Source organism: Oncorhynchus kisutch, linkage group LG20, assembly GCF_002021735.2.
Source record: "Oncorhynchus kisutch isolate 150728-3 linkage group LG20, Okis_V2, whole genome shotgun sequence".
In the NCBI taxonomy this organism is placed as follows: Eukaryota; Metazoa; Chordata; class Actinopteri; order Salmoniformes; family Salmonidae; genus Oncorhynchus; species Oncorhynchus kisutch.
Window position 1 is genome coordinate 42,421,484 of NC_034193.2, and position 15,149 is coordinate 42,436,632.

At 41.9% G+C, this 15,149-nt stretch overlaps 1 protein-coding gene and 1 long non-coding RNA gene across 5 annotated transcripts in view; both read left to right on the forward strand.

Moving 5' to 3' along the window:
- Positions 1-6,243: 6,243 nt before the first annotated feature.
- Positions 6,244-10,469, forward strand: LOC109866019 (uncharacterized). The gene is made up of 4 exons (XR_002251649.2): positions 6,244-6,524; positions 7,484-7,542; positions 8,300-8,469; positions 9,960-10,469. It is a non-coding gene; the product is annotated as an uncharacterized LOC109866019 (long non-coding RNA).
- A 1,671-nt stretch (positions 10,470-12,140) lies between these two features.
- LOC109865727 (SEC14-like protein 1) overlaps positions 12,141-15,149 on the forward strand; it is a 47,503-nt gene continuing 44,494 nt past the window's right edge. For 2 of the 4 annotated variants that reach the window (XM_020454121.2, XM_020454123.2), the window contains exon 1: positions 12,141-12,509. The gene's annotated coding sequence lies outside the window, so the exon portion shown is untranslated. The remainder of the gene's footprint in view (positions 12,510-15,149) is intronic. The other 2 variants (XM_020454122.2, XM_020454124.2) reach the window with 1 other exon arrangement.

Sequence of the window (15,149 nt, forward strand, 5' to 3'; positions counted from 1 at the left end):
ACCATGAATGACATGATTAGATAGATAGGTTGCTGCGTATCCAGGTTGAACCCAGACCCGGGGCGTTGAGTGACCAGCTGATGGAGTGGAGGCCACCGTGGAAATGCGTGACCTGGGAATGCAGGAACAGGCTTGGACTAAGCAGCTGGGCAGCAGGCAAATGCCGGGACCTCAGAGGGGACGGTCGTCATGTAGCCACAGGCAGCGGGTGTGAGGAGCTGCGATTCTGTTTGTTGACAATCACTAATTAGGATCAGAAATCTTATCTAATCCTAAAGAAGCTCCAACCAAATCCTAAAGCTGCTCCAATGGCCATGGTGTGACTGTGAAGCCTCCCTTTTTCTCCTCAGTCTGTTAAAGAACTTGATGTCGCCTATAGGAAGTCCATGGAGTTTCCTCCTTGGCTACATTCTTCCGCGTCCAGGTTAAAGTATCGTCAGCCAAGTATTGGTTCATGATGAACATGATGATGATTACAGAGTATGCCGTGTACTTGTCTTGGATAATTTGCAGGTCCTCCCGGTGGTTCAAAGTACTCCTGAGATAAACCTGAACCAGCCCTCTCAAGAGATGAACGCTCCATCCAGCGATGATGTCCTACAGACTACGGAGGGTAAAGCCAAACCCCTCGGGACGACAAACTTATCGATAGCCCTCCTGACAATGAACCACCACTCTGTGACAACATACAGGCCTTCCCTCATGGGAAGGTATAAACCTCCACCCATGTCGAATGGCCAGGACAACACTACCGAAGCTAACAATACAACGGAGGATGAGGATGCCATTTCAACAAGGAATAAGGTTTTGGCGTGAGATACGACCCTTCCATTACTCCTGTCAGACCATCGCCATTCCACCCGTGGCTAATGAGGAGATCTCCCAGGCTATTGCTCCCTCCATTGCCATTAGGCAGTCCCCAAAAGTCAACGCCCCACCTCCCAATGGCGCCAGCTCATTTGCCCCAAAGACTGAGGGGTGGTTCGGCCACCTATTTCATTGGATGAATGGGGACTTTTCTCACTCCTTGGGCTACATTTCCCTCTTCAATTAAAAATGGTAGACTTTTGCAAGAATTTCTCTCATTCTCAGAGGTGCCTAGTGAGTGTGCAATGATGTCCTCTGCACTTGTCCAGGTGTGAGATCTCTGGGGTATTTTTAGTGCAAGGGGGGGAGGGTGGCTCCCCAAGACAGAGAAACTGAGACAACAGCTGCACAGTGATACAGAAGAAGAGGACCCGACATGTGGTCTCAAACCACAATTCAGTGCACATACACACCCACATTCTTTTACAAACATGGCTGCGTCCCAAATGAAGACCTCTACCCTTTATAGTACACTACTTCTGACCAGAGCACTGGTCAAAAGTAGTGTCCTATAGAGGGAATAGGCCATATGAGATGCATAAACATTCAGATAGATGGCCCAGGGGGGTGATAATAAAAGTGGTCTGTGATGTTCTACTCCAGATCATGATTCAGCTTGCTCATGAGTCCACGTTGAAAATTCAAACACAAAGGTTTTCTGCTACATGTTTTGTGACCTCTATGCATTATGTTATATTAGATACCAGATAGACAGAAGATGCTTCTGAGAGGAAAAGAAGACGCCATACCTAGTGTCTATACCGGGCCTTCGGAAAGTATTCAGATCCCTTGACTTTTTTCACATTTTGTTACAGTTACAGTCTTATTCTAAAATTAATTTAAAAAATATATATTCTCAGCAATCTACACACAATACCCCATAATGACAAAGCAAAAGCAGTTGTTTTTTAAAAACATTTTAGCAAATGTGAAAACAAAATAATGCAAACCATCTCTGGAGGATATTAGTTGCAAATTTACCTGATGGAATCCAAAAAACAGAAATACCTGATTTACATAAGTATTCAGACCCTTTGCTATGAGACTGGAAATTGAGCTCAGGTGCATCCTGTTTCTATTTATCATCCCTGAGATGTTTCTACAACTTGATTGGAGTCCACCTGTGGTAAATTCAATTGATTGGATGTGATTTGGAAAGGTACATACCTGTCTATATAGGGTCCCACAGTTGACAGTGCATGTCAGACCAAACAACAAGCCATGATGTCGAAATTGTCCGTAGAGCGCCGATACAGGATTGTTTGGTGACCTAGAACCCGATGGTCACTCTGACAGAGCTCTAGAGTTCCTCTATGGAGATGGGAGAACCTTCCAGAAGGACAACCATCTCTGCAGCACTCCACCAATCAAGCTTTTATGATAGTGGCCAGACTGAAGCCAGTCCTCAGTAAAAGGCACATGACAGGCCGCTTGGAGTTTGCCAAAAGGCACCTAGTCTGATGAAACCAAGATTGAACTCTTTGGCCTGAATGCCAAGCGCCACGTCTGGAGGAAACCTGGCACCATCCCTACAGTAAAGCATGGTTGTGGCAGCATCATTCTGTGGCAATGTTTTTCAACAGCAGGCACTGGGAGACTGGTCAGGATCGAGGCAAAGATGAATGGAGCAAAGTTCAGAGATCCTTGATGAAAACCTGCTCCAGAGCGCTCAGGACCTCAGACTGGGGCGAAGGTTCACCTTCCAACAGGACAACGGCCCTAAGCACACAGCCAAGACAACGCAGGAGTGAGACATTGGGACAAGTCTATGAATGAACTTGAGTGGCCCAGCCAGAGCCTGGACCTGAACCCGACCGAACATCTCTGGAGAGACCTGAAAATAACAGTGGAGCTACCTGACAGCTTGAGAGGATCTGCAGAGAAGAATGGGAGAAACTCCTCAAATACAGGTTTGCCAATCTTGTAGCGTCATACTCAAGAAGACTCGATGCTGTAATCGCTGCCAAAGGTGCTTCAACAAAGTACTGAGTAAAGGGTCTGAATACTTATGTAAATGTGATTATTTCATGTTTTATTTATTTAATTTTATAAATTAGCAAACCTGTTTCTGCTTTGTCATTATAGGGTATTTTGTGTAGATTGACGACAAAGTCACGGGGTCTGAATACTTTCCGAAGGCACTGTATATCCTCCTGAGACCTAACATTTCATTTTTGTGCTCTCTAATGGACATTCGTTTTTATTTTGTCTCTAAGGCCACACATGCCACGGTTTTAGTGCCGCTTGTACCTTTGAGAGGACATTCCAGGCCTTTAAATTATTTCACAATTCATACCCCTTTTTCATAATGATAATTCATAAAGTTCTTATTGAACTCAAAAGCTACAAAAAAATATAATTGCTAAACTGTCCATTGACTATGAAAATAGTAGATGAAGTGTGTATGGGTGGCTGGTTATTGAAGGGGGGGGGGGGGGGGGGGGGGGGCTGACGGTTTCAGTACAGTAAGCTGCTCTTTATAGGAGGCGTTGGGAGTTTCAGAGCTGCACTCTGGTTCCAACAGAAGAGATCACCATGTTCCTTTCTACTGCTTCTATCACAACCCTGCTACTCACTCTGTCTGGCAGGATCGATTTAACACTGACTAACTCCAGTAAAATGAAATCACTGACTACAGATTATATTGTAAATTTGGAGATGATTACTTCCAGAAGTATTAATACCAGATCCATTGATATACTCTGCAATCACTAAGAGGCACAATGGGCTTGTATTTTAGGATCATGATGATGTATTTTTTTATCCACAATAGCAAAATGTTTCTACATTTCTGCAGGTATGGAAGCTCCGACACTGACCCAGGAAAAGTAGTTTCAATGAGCAAGGCAAAGGCAAAAGCCTGATATGGACAGTGGTGGTGCAAAGATGGCAGGAGCAGTGGAATAGTGATACTAAGGGCAGGCATTTATTTCAAGTACAGAGGAAAGTCGGGGAGGGGAAGACGGTAGGAAGGGACAGAAGAGAGGTTATTTTTTACTAGATTAAGGGTGGGACGCAGCCAGTTGAATAAGACTTTAAATGTGATCGGAAAGCCTCCAACTGGAAAGTGTGATTATTGCCAGGAAACAGAAACCATTGAGAATGCATTGCTACAGTGTGGTCAGTGGGAAAGAGAGGTGGCTCTCAAATGGAAAGAGAGCGAGAGAGAGTATCCCCTTTTCAGGAAATTAGTTTCATAAATATATTGAGTAGAACGTCATTAGATTTAGTCTCAAATAGTTTCTCTTTTTTATGAGAAACGGGGCTAACAAGTACAGTAGGATTTCGATTCTCTCTGGCTCTGGCCCACACTCCAGTACACTAGGTGGCGGTAATGCACCATAACGCTGGATGTCCCAGTGAAGAAGATGTATTTTGTCCCAAACATGGAGTGGGGGATTACACAGGTCTTCTGAAAGATCTGGAGAAGGAGAAGATTATGGACAAGAAAAAAAGAACAGTGGAAATGGTTATGACGGAATATGGAACGAGGGAACTTTTCAAAGAACTTGAGGAAATGGAAAGTGAAGATGAATTAGATGTGGTGGTAGGTGCAGTTATGACTGTTGAGAAGAAGTAGAGTGTAGAGGGAAGCAGTGTGGTGAGGAAGGTTGGCGTTAAGTGCAAAAACAGGGAAAAGTGTTCCAATAGCTCAGAAATGGAACCCTGACGAGAGTATGGATGAAGTTCCTGCAGTGAGGACCACCGTGGAAGGGCCTCGGTCCGAGGATGTAAAGGATGATTATGGCCTAGTGGTATTAAGATTTGTGGAGAGAATGGATCCTTGCATTTTGGCTGATCCAAATGTGGTGGTAGGTTGGGTGGAGAAGAGGTTGGGTACTGTTGAGTTGCTAAGTACTGTAACTAGGAGTGGACTAATGAGGATTTGTTGTGTTTCTTCAGCTCAGAGGGAGCGGACGTTCTGGATGACGCGAATAGGGACAAGAAATGTGACTTGCTTTGCTCTCCGGAGCAGAGCACGGCTGAAAGGAGTGATAACTGGGGTGGCATTAAAGCAAGATGAGGAAGATCAGTTGAAAGTGAAGAATCCCGGTGTCTGTGATGCTCGTCGTTTGGTGAAACGCAGATCCGGTGGAGAGCGTGGGGAAACAGAGAAGACGTCTTTTCTGTTGAGTTTTGATGTAGAGTCTTTGCCAGATAAGGCTAAGTAGGTAGTGTAAGTTATCACATGAGAGTGTTTGTTCCTAAAATACTTGGGTGTTTTAGGTGTCAGGTTTATGGTCATGTTGCAGCAGTATGTAGGAGGGAGAGTCCTAGATGTGAGAAGTGTGCAGGAGGGCATAAGACGAAGGAATGTGTAGTTTTGGTAGAGAAAGTTGTGTGTGTTAGTTGTGGGGGTGCCACGTGGCTGAAGATCGGACATGTCAGGTTGAGGTTGCTAGGGTCAGAGTAGTAAAGGAAGTGTTGTATGCTGAAGCAGTGAAGAGAGTGGCAGAGGACTTGGGATTGCAAGGTTTTTCCTGCAGAAAAGTTGCAGGGGGTGTTGAGTGGTAGAGTTCTGTCCCTATTAGACAGGGTAAATAGTGGGGTGGTATTTTTATTTATTTATGAAAAAAATTAAAGAGAGGGCTAATAGTTGGCATGGTAATTTTTCATTTTCCGAAATGTTATAGTACTGTATCACAAAGAATTGAATGTATACTGAACAAAAATATAAACGGAGTTACACAAGCATTTCGCTACACCCACATTAACATCTGCTAAACACGTGTACGTGACCAATAACATTTTATTTGATTATAAGGGAATCAGTCAATTTAAATAAATGCATTAGGCCCTAATCTATTGATTTCACATGGCTGGGCAGGGGTGCAGCCATGGGTAGGCTTGGGGAGCCAGGCCCAGCTAATCAGAATGAGTTTTTCCCACAAAAAGGGCTTTATGATAAACAGAAATACTCCTCAGTTTCATCAGCTGTCTGGGTGACTGGTCTCAGACAATCCTGCAGGTGAAGTAGCTGGATGAGGAGGTCCAGGGCTGGAGTGGTTACACGTGAACTGCAGTTGTGAGGCCGGTTGGACATCCTGCAAAATTCTCTAACATTATTAATATTAAATTCTCTGGCAACAGCTCTGGTAGGCATTCTTGCAGTCAGCATGCCAATTGCACACTCCCTCAAAACTTGAGACATCTGTGGTATTGGGTTGTATGACAAAACTGCACATTTATTGTCTGCAGCACAAGGTGCACCTGTGTAATGATCATGCTGTTTAATCAGCTTCTTGATATGCCACACCTGTCAAGTGGATGCGTTAACTTGGCAAAGGATAAATGCTCACTTACATGGATGTAAACAAATTAGTGCACAAAATTTGAGCAAAATAAGCTTTTGGTGCGTATGGAACTTTTTAAAATATATTTTATTTCAGTTCATGAAATGGGACCAACACTTTACATGTTGGGTTTATATATTTTTTTCAGTATAGGTAGGTCGTGAATGGTCTCTCTCCAGTACAGTAGGTGGCAGTGTATGCTCCGCCAAAGCAATCCAAAAGAAGAAGTATTTTTGTCCTCGTCTGGGGCGGCAAACGAGCGAAGTGGAGCTCCTTTTTAAAAACTTTTGTTCAAACCTTACATGTTGCTGTGTATTGACTAAAGGAGATGATTCGCATGGATGGAAATGACCGAAACCAATGGTAAGAAATATGTTCTTACTAACCTGCCGGCCAAAAGCTAACGTTCGCTAGCTTTGTTTGTTAAACGTCCAAGCAGGCCAAACAAGTGACGGGGTCCAATTTGTAAAGAACAAAAAAGGGGGTACGTGTTTCTGGTAACTTGTATTTATAACATGTGTGTCCGTTCCAAATGTCACCCTATTCCCTATTTTGACCAGGGCACTTAGGAAATAGGGTGCCATTTGGCAATCACTGTGTAGCGGTAGTGTGGCCATCAATGGCCGTAGGCTGCAGCGTGTTAAAATCTGGTGACTGACGTACACACTTCAAACCACCTATACTCCTTTGAGATCCCTCTTTCAAAGATGCCAATCTCTTCTAGTCATAGTAGTGAAAATAGGCGACTTGGCAAATTTATACATGACCCAAAGTATTAGCGGATGTTATAAATGCTTGACGAATTCAGAAATCCCACGTGTGGAAGCTTTCAATACACGTTGTATCCTTCATTTGCTCGAGTTTATTTTGGCGGTTACCCGTAATACTAAAGCAGTGGGTTTTGTGAAACCTGGCAGTTGTGAGCATGTATACAGCAGTTTGACGCTCATGATAATGCACACATACTTTTTGTCTTTTAGAAAACATAAATGGTCTCTTCCCTCAATTGTTTTGTGTTCATCTAAAATTCTGTAATGTATTTACTATTCAACTAGATTAGTTTTCACTAGCCAGCTATCTAACTTCAGTGGCAAAGGGGTACTATAGAAAATAGTATAGGTTTAGCTAGTAGTCTACTGCCACAAAGATGTCCCTGTTGCTGGTAATGATACCTGTTCAGTAGAGGGAGTGCATGCTAGGATAAGATCAATACACATGAGGGACAGAGAATATTCTGTCTAATATATGAAACCAATGTTTATCATCTCAACAATAAACTGCTCTACTAAAAAACTGATCTCCTACCTTTCCCCATCCTGTAGTGGTTCAGCATATCTCAACGAGTCCGGTGTCCTTGAAGTCGAGATGCATGCTGACAAAGGTGCAAACATTATTTGTGGTACCAAGATCATGGATCCCTCACCTTTGCTTTTGAATGTGCATGCTTTTGATAATCTGGTCTTGGGCAGGTGCTGCAGTTTGGCTGTATGCTGCAGCGTGCCTTGTTGGACCTAGACTATAACGGGGGGTTCTGTGAATCCTTCTCTAGCAGTTGCAGGTGTGAGCATGTATACAGCAGATTGATGCTCGTGTATAATACTGCAGACAAACTGTTGATAAAATAAGTGTCCCTTCTATCTTTTTTTGTGTTGAGATGATGCTGTAGATGTATTTACAATTCAATTAAGCTAGATTGGCTTTTGCCAACTGACTTCAGTGGGAAAGGGGTACTGTAGAAGAATATACAGGTTTAGTAGTCTAGTGCAGGGGTGTCAAACTCATTCCATGCCTTTTTATTTCCTTTTCAATTTGTGTGCAATAAAGACCTAAACAACCAGGTGACTGGAGTTTAAAACTAATCAATGAGCTGAATTGATCGCGCAAGTACGGGAGCGGAGCGAAAACCTGCAAGCACTTGTCCCTCAATGGAATGACTTTGACACGTGGTCTAGTGACAAAGATTTCCCTTTTGGTGATAACGTTGTCCAGTAGAGGGCACACTAGAATAAGATCAATAAACTCATGAGGGACCGCTCAAATATTGTCTTATAAATTGAACTGTCTGACATATGAAACTAATGTTCATCAGATCAGCAAACTACTGTACTAAAAACGTATCATCTGTTTCTCACCTGTAGTGTGTCGGCATCGCATCGTGTCCGATGTCCTTGATGAACTCACATGATGGGGCGTCTATTGAGACCAGATACATGACGACAATGAAGGGGCAAAGCATAGAAATATATTGACAGATTCTATTTCTGTTAGAAATAGATCCCTCTCACCGCTGCTGTAATTAGCCTACCTGGTAAGTAGGCTATATTGGCTTGGCCTATAGTCTATCTGTCCCAAATGACTCCCTATTTGATGCAGTGCTTTTGACCTGGGCCCATATAGCTCTGGTCATAAGTGAACTACATGGGGAATGATGTGGTGTTCTGGATGTGCATGCTTTTGATAATCTGGTCTTGGGCAGGTGCTGCAGTGTAGCTGTCGTGGCCGTATGCTGCAGCGTGCCTTGTTGGACCTAGACTATAACAGAGGGGGTTCTGTGAAGCCTTCCCTGGCAGTTGCAGGTGTGAGCATGTATACAGCAGTTTGATGCTCTTGTATGATACTGCACACATGTCTTTAGAAAACAGATTTATCCCTTCCTTATATATTTTATGGTGGTTAAATGAGGTTGGTTTATTGTGCAACTCCTATCCTGTTTCCTCATTGCATGTGTCATGCTTCGTAGGCTACGCCCACCATTTTCAACATCTTGTATGAAGATTTGTCAATTACATAAGGGATCATCAAGGGGCTATGTGTTCTGTGGAAGGTGAGGCGCTAGCGGAGTGGAACTTACCTCCCAGGGAGTTGAATAATTTTCCAGCGAACACAGAACCCCCGCGTTGATTATCCGTTTTGTGCCATGGCTATAATATGGCACATTTACCAGGAGAAATGTGTTCCAAATCCACTGAATCTTGAGAGAGAAATGTGTAATGTTGTACTTGTTGACGAAATTCATGCTAATGTTTTCGTCCACATTGACTCCCCTTCACTCCTTGAAGGAGAGCTTTCCTTGTCCCAGAAAGCACCGCACGGCCCATTGACGACACATGGGCAACTTACACAATGGCCGTTAATACGATTCCAATGGAATTTCCCCTTCTCCTCAAAAGTATCTCTGACCAACCCAGCAGTCCTATTTTGCTATTATGAAAATGTTTTAAATGTGTCTTACTTTCAAAAGCAGTTCAAACAGAGAACATGGAAGAATAAACTGTAGCCACTGAATTCTACCGTGCTGATGTATTGTGCGTTATAGGGAAATAATGCACGCTCTAGAATGCCAATCCGTAACGAGTATTTAACAATGCCATGGTATAAAGTAGAGAGCTACTTAAAAAAATTAAGTGTAATTTATTTTTATGGCTTTCAAATGGGCCTGTTCTTTTTGTCAATATAACTGGTGAAATAATGGTTTATAGACAACTAAGGGGGCCCCATAAAATGTATTCAGGATTTTTTTTGTGTTTAAATGTAACTCAGTAGGCTTAATATAAATATATATTGAAAAATGATGGTCAGGGGGGACTAACAAATTTGAGTTTAATTCTCTGCATTAATCAAGGGAATGTCTGCTGCAGCACAGTTTGCTAAACAATGGCTACCCAATTGAGACAAATAATCCAATATTTTTGTCAGGTAAGCCTACTAATGTCAATGTGGCGTTGATTAGATAGCAGCCTGGAGCTTTTTGTTTATGACCGTCTGCGATAGAACTCATTAAAAAGCATCTCTTTTCAGAATTGTTGGAGAGAAGTTTCCAAAGCCATCTGTTTGAACCCCCAGGAGGTGATGCCCCTCTGTGCTCCTCTTCAGCCCAGTGGGTTCTGACTCATCAGTTGATGCACTTCCTCTCTTGTGTTAGGTTTTGTACCACTTCCTGGTTCCAACGCTTGTCCTGATGGAGTGAAGGAGCAGAATCAAACTAACCGTTGATGTTTTGACTGATGTATATTCATAGAAATAGATTAAATGTAATCTATAGTGGTGTATTGTCATCAGGAGAACCATTTGTCAAAGATTCAGTGAAGTATGATATTATCCACTTACTCAAGGAGAAGGTAGCAAGCTATAAGCATGAGAATGCTCTTGCAGGGGGCTCTGTAATGCTCATATCACATTTGTATGAATGTATTTCTGGAATATACTGTTCTCTTAGTGGCGTAAACTAATGTGGCACGATGTCAGAACTATTTTGCCTTACATTTGTCCATGATTCATCAATAAAACTAGTAAACAAACTTGTATCCATGTCAATCTATTCCTTTTTATTACAGCGAACATTAAACCGAATGAAGACATTTGCACCACCTACTGTAGTTTAAACCTTGGTGGGTTTGATGGTAGACTTTGGTTTGGGGCTGAATGTTACTAGTTTGCCTTAGAATGGAGGCAATCACATTTCAATCGGCACTAGCCATCTGTGCCAAATGTCTTGCATACTTAGTGTGTAATTCCATGGCCTGAAGAATAAGCTTTGTCCCAAGGCTGCTGATTATGCCCAGAAAGCCTTGTTATTGATGGCACTGTTATGAAATATGACCTAAAAATCCCTATGTACTCAGAATGGAGAGGATAGACTGACATTGCCCTGTGTGGATCTTAGAGGATTATCTTAGTAGTTCTACTTATATCGAATATCCGAACTCTGCATGATTCCACGTCCATGTGAAATGTTTCCATATTGAGGCTGAACGCAAATGATTCATACCTCTTAATATCCCTGCTGGGATTTGGTCTTCTCAAATGGTTATTCAACTGGAAGCCCTGCCCTAGGGGAAGTGGGTAGTTGTGAGACTACACATGTAACACGCAACAGTTCACGCTGTGACATAATGTCCTAAATTGATCAAAGGGAAGGTTGATAAAGACATTGCAACGGCGGAAGCAGATCTTATTACATGGCTAATGGGGTTAGTATTGAAAATGTCATTAACAGTTTAAAGTTTAAATTGAAATCATGCATTTTCAGGTTAGGTGGAAATCCTGAAACTATGTTATCAAATGGTTCATCCTTTGTATCCCATGACTCATTTTGCTGTACAGTACACTGGTGATTGAATTCCCAATGTTGACTCAATGCAGCCTATTACATATTCATTATGCAATTGTATTTTATAACGTAATCATTTTGGGGGACCCTTCAACTCATGCTTATGATGAACTGGACTGCCAACTCACTTATGCCACTTTTTTTACATGTATTTTTTTAAAGACTGGCACGTGCACATGGACTTTATCAGAATTAAGCTGAAATCCGGTAAATGGATTCTAGAGACTGAATTGTGCTCATGAGTTGTGGAGTGCATGCCATGTCATTCTGTATTTTTAAATGGATAAAGCCCTCTTATAAATTATGCAAGATTCAGGGGTTTAGATTATATTTGAGTGCAGAATTAGGCAAATATTTTATGAATGTATTATGGATTTTAGGGGATCCGCACAGAGTAAATTACACTCATTTTGCAAACGTAAGTATGAGGAAAGAGCTCAGTTAACAAAGGTCACATGGCCCTATTTCCAATATCATGAATTGATGCATGGTCATGAACTTTTTTCAAATTTGCATGTGCCCAGTTCCCTGAGCAGTGACGCTGACGTGGCTTTATCCTCTTCTCATCACGGTATAAAGGACATTTTACAATAATCTTGTGACCGCTGAGCTGGTAGCATAAATGTCATTTTCAAGCACCATATGGCAGCTCCCGTCTCTAATATTCTTTTCCCATCACTCAACTATTATTTCCCTGATAGGTCAACATAATATTTAGAAACTGATCTATATTCAGTGATTTACATATATATATATATATATATATTTTTTTTTTGTAAATATTTTTTTTTATTGTAACCGTATATAAAAAGGATGGAGAAGCAGTGGAATTGTTTTGTATGAGTGGTCCGCACCGCGGCACTGCTGAGCTCGGTCCGTACCAAATGGGAGGGGCGTAACTGTCAATGCGAAAACTCCAGCTTTCAAATACAGTCATTCTCCGGTCCTCACGGCTCAAACCTTCAGCTGGCCGTTTTTTTTTTTGTAGCTCGCTAGCGGCATCTGGAATCTTTTCACTCTGTTCGCTATCTATGCGTTTTTAAAATGGTGCTGTTGTCGTTATCAGGTCTATGGCTAACGTTCAGCACTGGTTCGTCACCGACCGGCGAAAAAGGAACCGAATAAGACTATGGATTAACAGTATAACGGTACTTGAGTGCCCTGCCCAGACTAAACAATACGAGCCAAATATATCGAAAGAAGCAGATAATTGCTAAAGATATTCCGTTAATTCACTGGTGAGTATCATTTATAGTTCAGTTATGGATGTGTGATTTCGTATTACCTGCAAGCCACATGCCTGCAGTGATTGTGTACTGTGATGACCTGCTAATGTAGCTCAAATGTAGGCTAAATAACCTGAACTATGCTTTTAACGACTGCACATGTTATAGGCTTCTTATATGTTGTAGCTACAGTATATAGCGTGTGTGAGAGAGAGAGAGCGAGACTGTCACTCACTGAGCATCACTGAGTGCGTGTTCTGAATTTCTGAAGGGCTCAGCTATAAGTGTTTGAGTGGCACTGGCACAGCTTGTTTGTACTGTATTACAGTGCTTCTGGAAATCGCTATGGTATAATGGACAACGGTGAACAAAGAACCTGTGTTGTGGTTTGCTTTCTGAAATGTCACCTGTTCTTTTCTCCTTGGCTTACATCTTTTGTTCAACAGGGAAGTATCATCTGTCTTTTGAAACATGACGGTAACAATTGTTCACCTGTTTTTTTTAAAAAGTAGCCTAAATTACATTTAGCCAACTATAGTTAAGGCATAGCCTAGTTTCACTAGTAGAATATGATGAGCTTTTACAGACAGTAGAATAGATGTAGCCTTGTTGCCAGTCTTCAGCTCTCTTGCCAACTCCTATGAAATTGTCATGCCTAATAAAAAAAATTAAAAAACACGGACTGACACCCAGGCTAGTGTGATGTTTTAGTTGAAAAGCCCCATATCCCTCAGAAGTATAGCTCTGGTCCAGTGCGTTACGTGCGGCTTATACTTAATTAATAAACGTTGGAGGCTCAAGCCGACCCTAACGCCCTGGCTGGATCAGACCTACCAGAAGTAGTGCTGTGCAGCAAGTGTTAACACCCCTATCACACAAGGTCCCTTCCTTGCTGCACGGCTGCTGAAAACGTCAAGCAACACTTACTGCTCAATAACATGTATCTGCAAGCTAAATAAATCAACAACACTGAACAAGTAAGGTATGCCATGTGATAAGATTGGGCAGGTACTCTGCCTGTCTTACATGTCCTTGTCGGTACAGGTTTACAGCAACACTTACATTTCACAATGTGATTTTTGTTTTGAGATCTGGGTTGTGTTCAGTAGGCACAATGCGTAAGAAAATGGTCTGAAACAGAGAGGTAGTACAATCTGAACCTGTCCAATAAGAAGCGCTCGTTGTGGCCCTAATAAACACATCCCTGGCTTACCCAATAGCTGTTAGACAACAGGGCGATTCCACGCCAGGACAGTCCGGAAATATTTAACGTATCTCAGATTGGTCTGGCAATTCTCACAAACTTTGGGAGGAAGAATGTTTGACATGCTTTTGACATTTGTATCACAAACCATTTGAGAAAATCGTGATGAAAGTGGCAATTTTAGGCCCTTTTTTAGACTATAGGGCCTACATTTCTCCTGGTAGACCCATGACCAAAGACCCATAACCCGTACAAGATAACGTCTGTGTCCAAATACCCATACTAGCGTACTAAATAGTATGCGTAAAAGGAAGGGTTATAGTATGATATTTTGAAAATGTGTTAGTTTATTTTGGTACAGCGCGTCAATCTATCCGACACGCGAGTCAAAAAAATGAGTGAATTATACTAGATTAGGGCTTGGTTATGTTAGGGCGGGCCTTCCCTTAATAAACACAAACTCACGTCCTTCTGCTCTGTGCAGCACAAGAAGTATGAATGTCCTGATTTCTGCTGATGCCGTATCACTGTAAATGCTGCACGGCCAATGCAGACGTTGGATTGACCATGCAGTGCCTTAAGAATACACGTCTTTCTCCAGAATGTGGTCTCTCCTGACAATTTATGCACATTCATTGTTTCATAACTTCATTGTTTGATTGTTAGTGTCTATCAATTCCCCATTACATACAGTAGCGCACTAGTAGTACATTTACTGTTAATTCCTATCATTTCTAATCTACAATGTTTGTTTGGTTCCAGTCATTTCTGTTAATGCGTTCAATGTATTATTATTCCAGTCTTTGACTATTCTCATTGTCTGAGTGGACACGTTGTTTGCAGAGTGCATAACCTGTGGTACACTTGTGAGAAGTTTTGGTTAATTTCATTCCATTTATGAGTTTTATCAATTTAGTTATTGTCTTTTGGTTGGAGCGCTCCTGTCAATGTTGAGTAAGGACGTGCACCTGATTCCGCATAGAACTAGGCCTATAGGCTACATGGCCTGCGTGCAAATGTAGGCATATACAGTTGAAGTCGGAAGTTTACATACACTTAGGTTGGAGTCATTAACTTGTTTTTCAACCACTCCACAAATTTCTTGTTAACAAACTATAGTTTTGGCAAGTCGGTTAAGACATCTACTTTGCATGACACAGGTTATTTTTCCAACAATTATTTACAGACAGATTATTTCACTTATATTTCACTGTATCACACATAATTCCAGTGGGTCAGAAGTTTACATACACTAAGTTGACTGTGCCTTTAAACAGCTTGGAAAATTCCAGAAAATGATGTCATGGCTTTAGAAGCTTCTGAGGCTAATTGACATCATTTGAGTCAATTGGAGGTGTACCTGTGGATATATTTCAATGCCTACCTTCAAACTCAGTGTCTCTTGGCTTGACATTATGGGAAAATCAAAAGAAATCAGCCAAGACCCC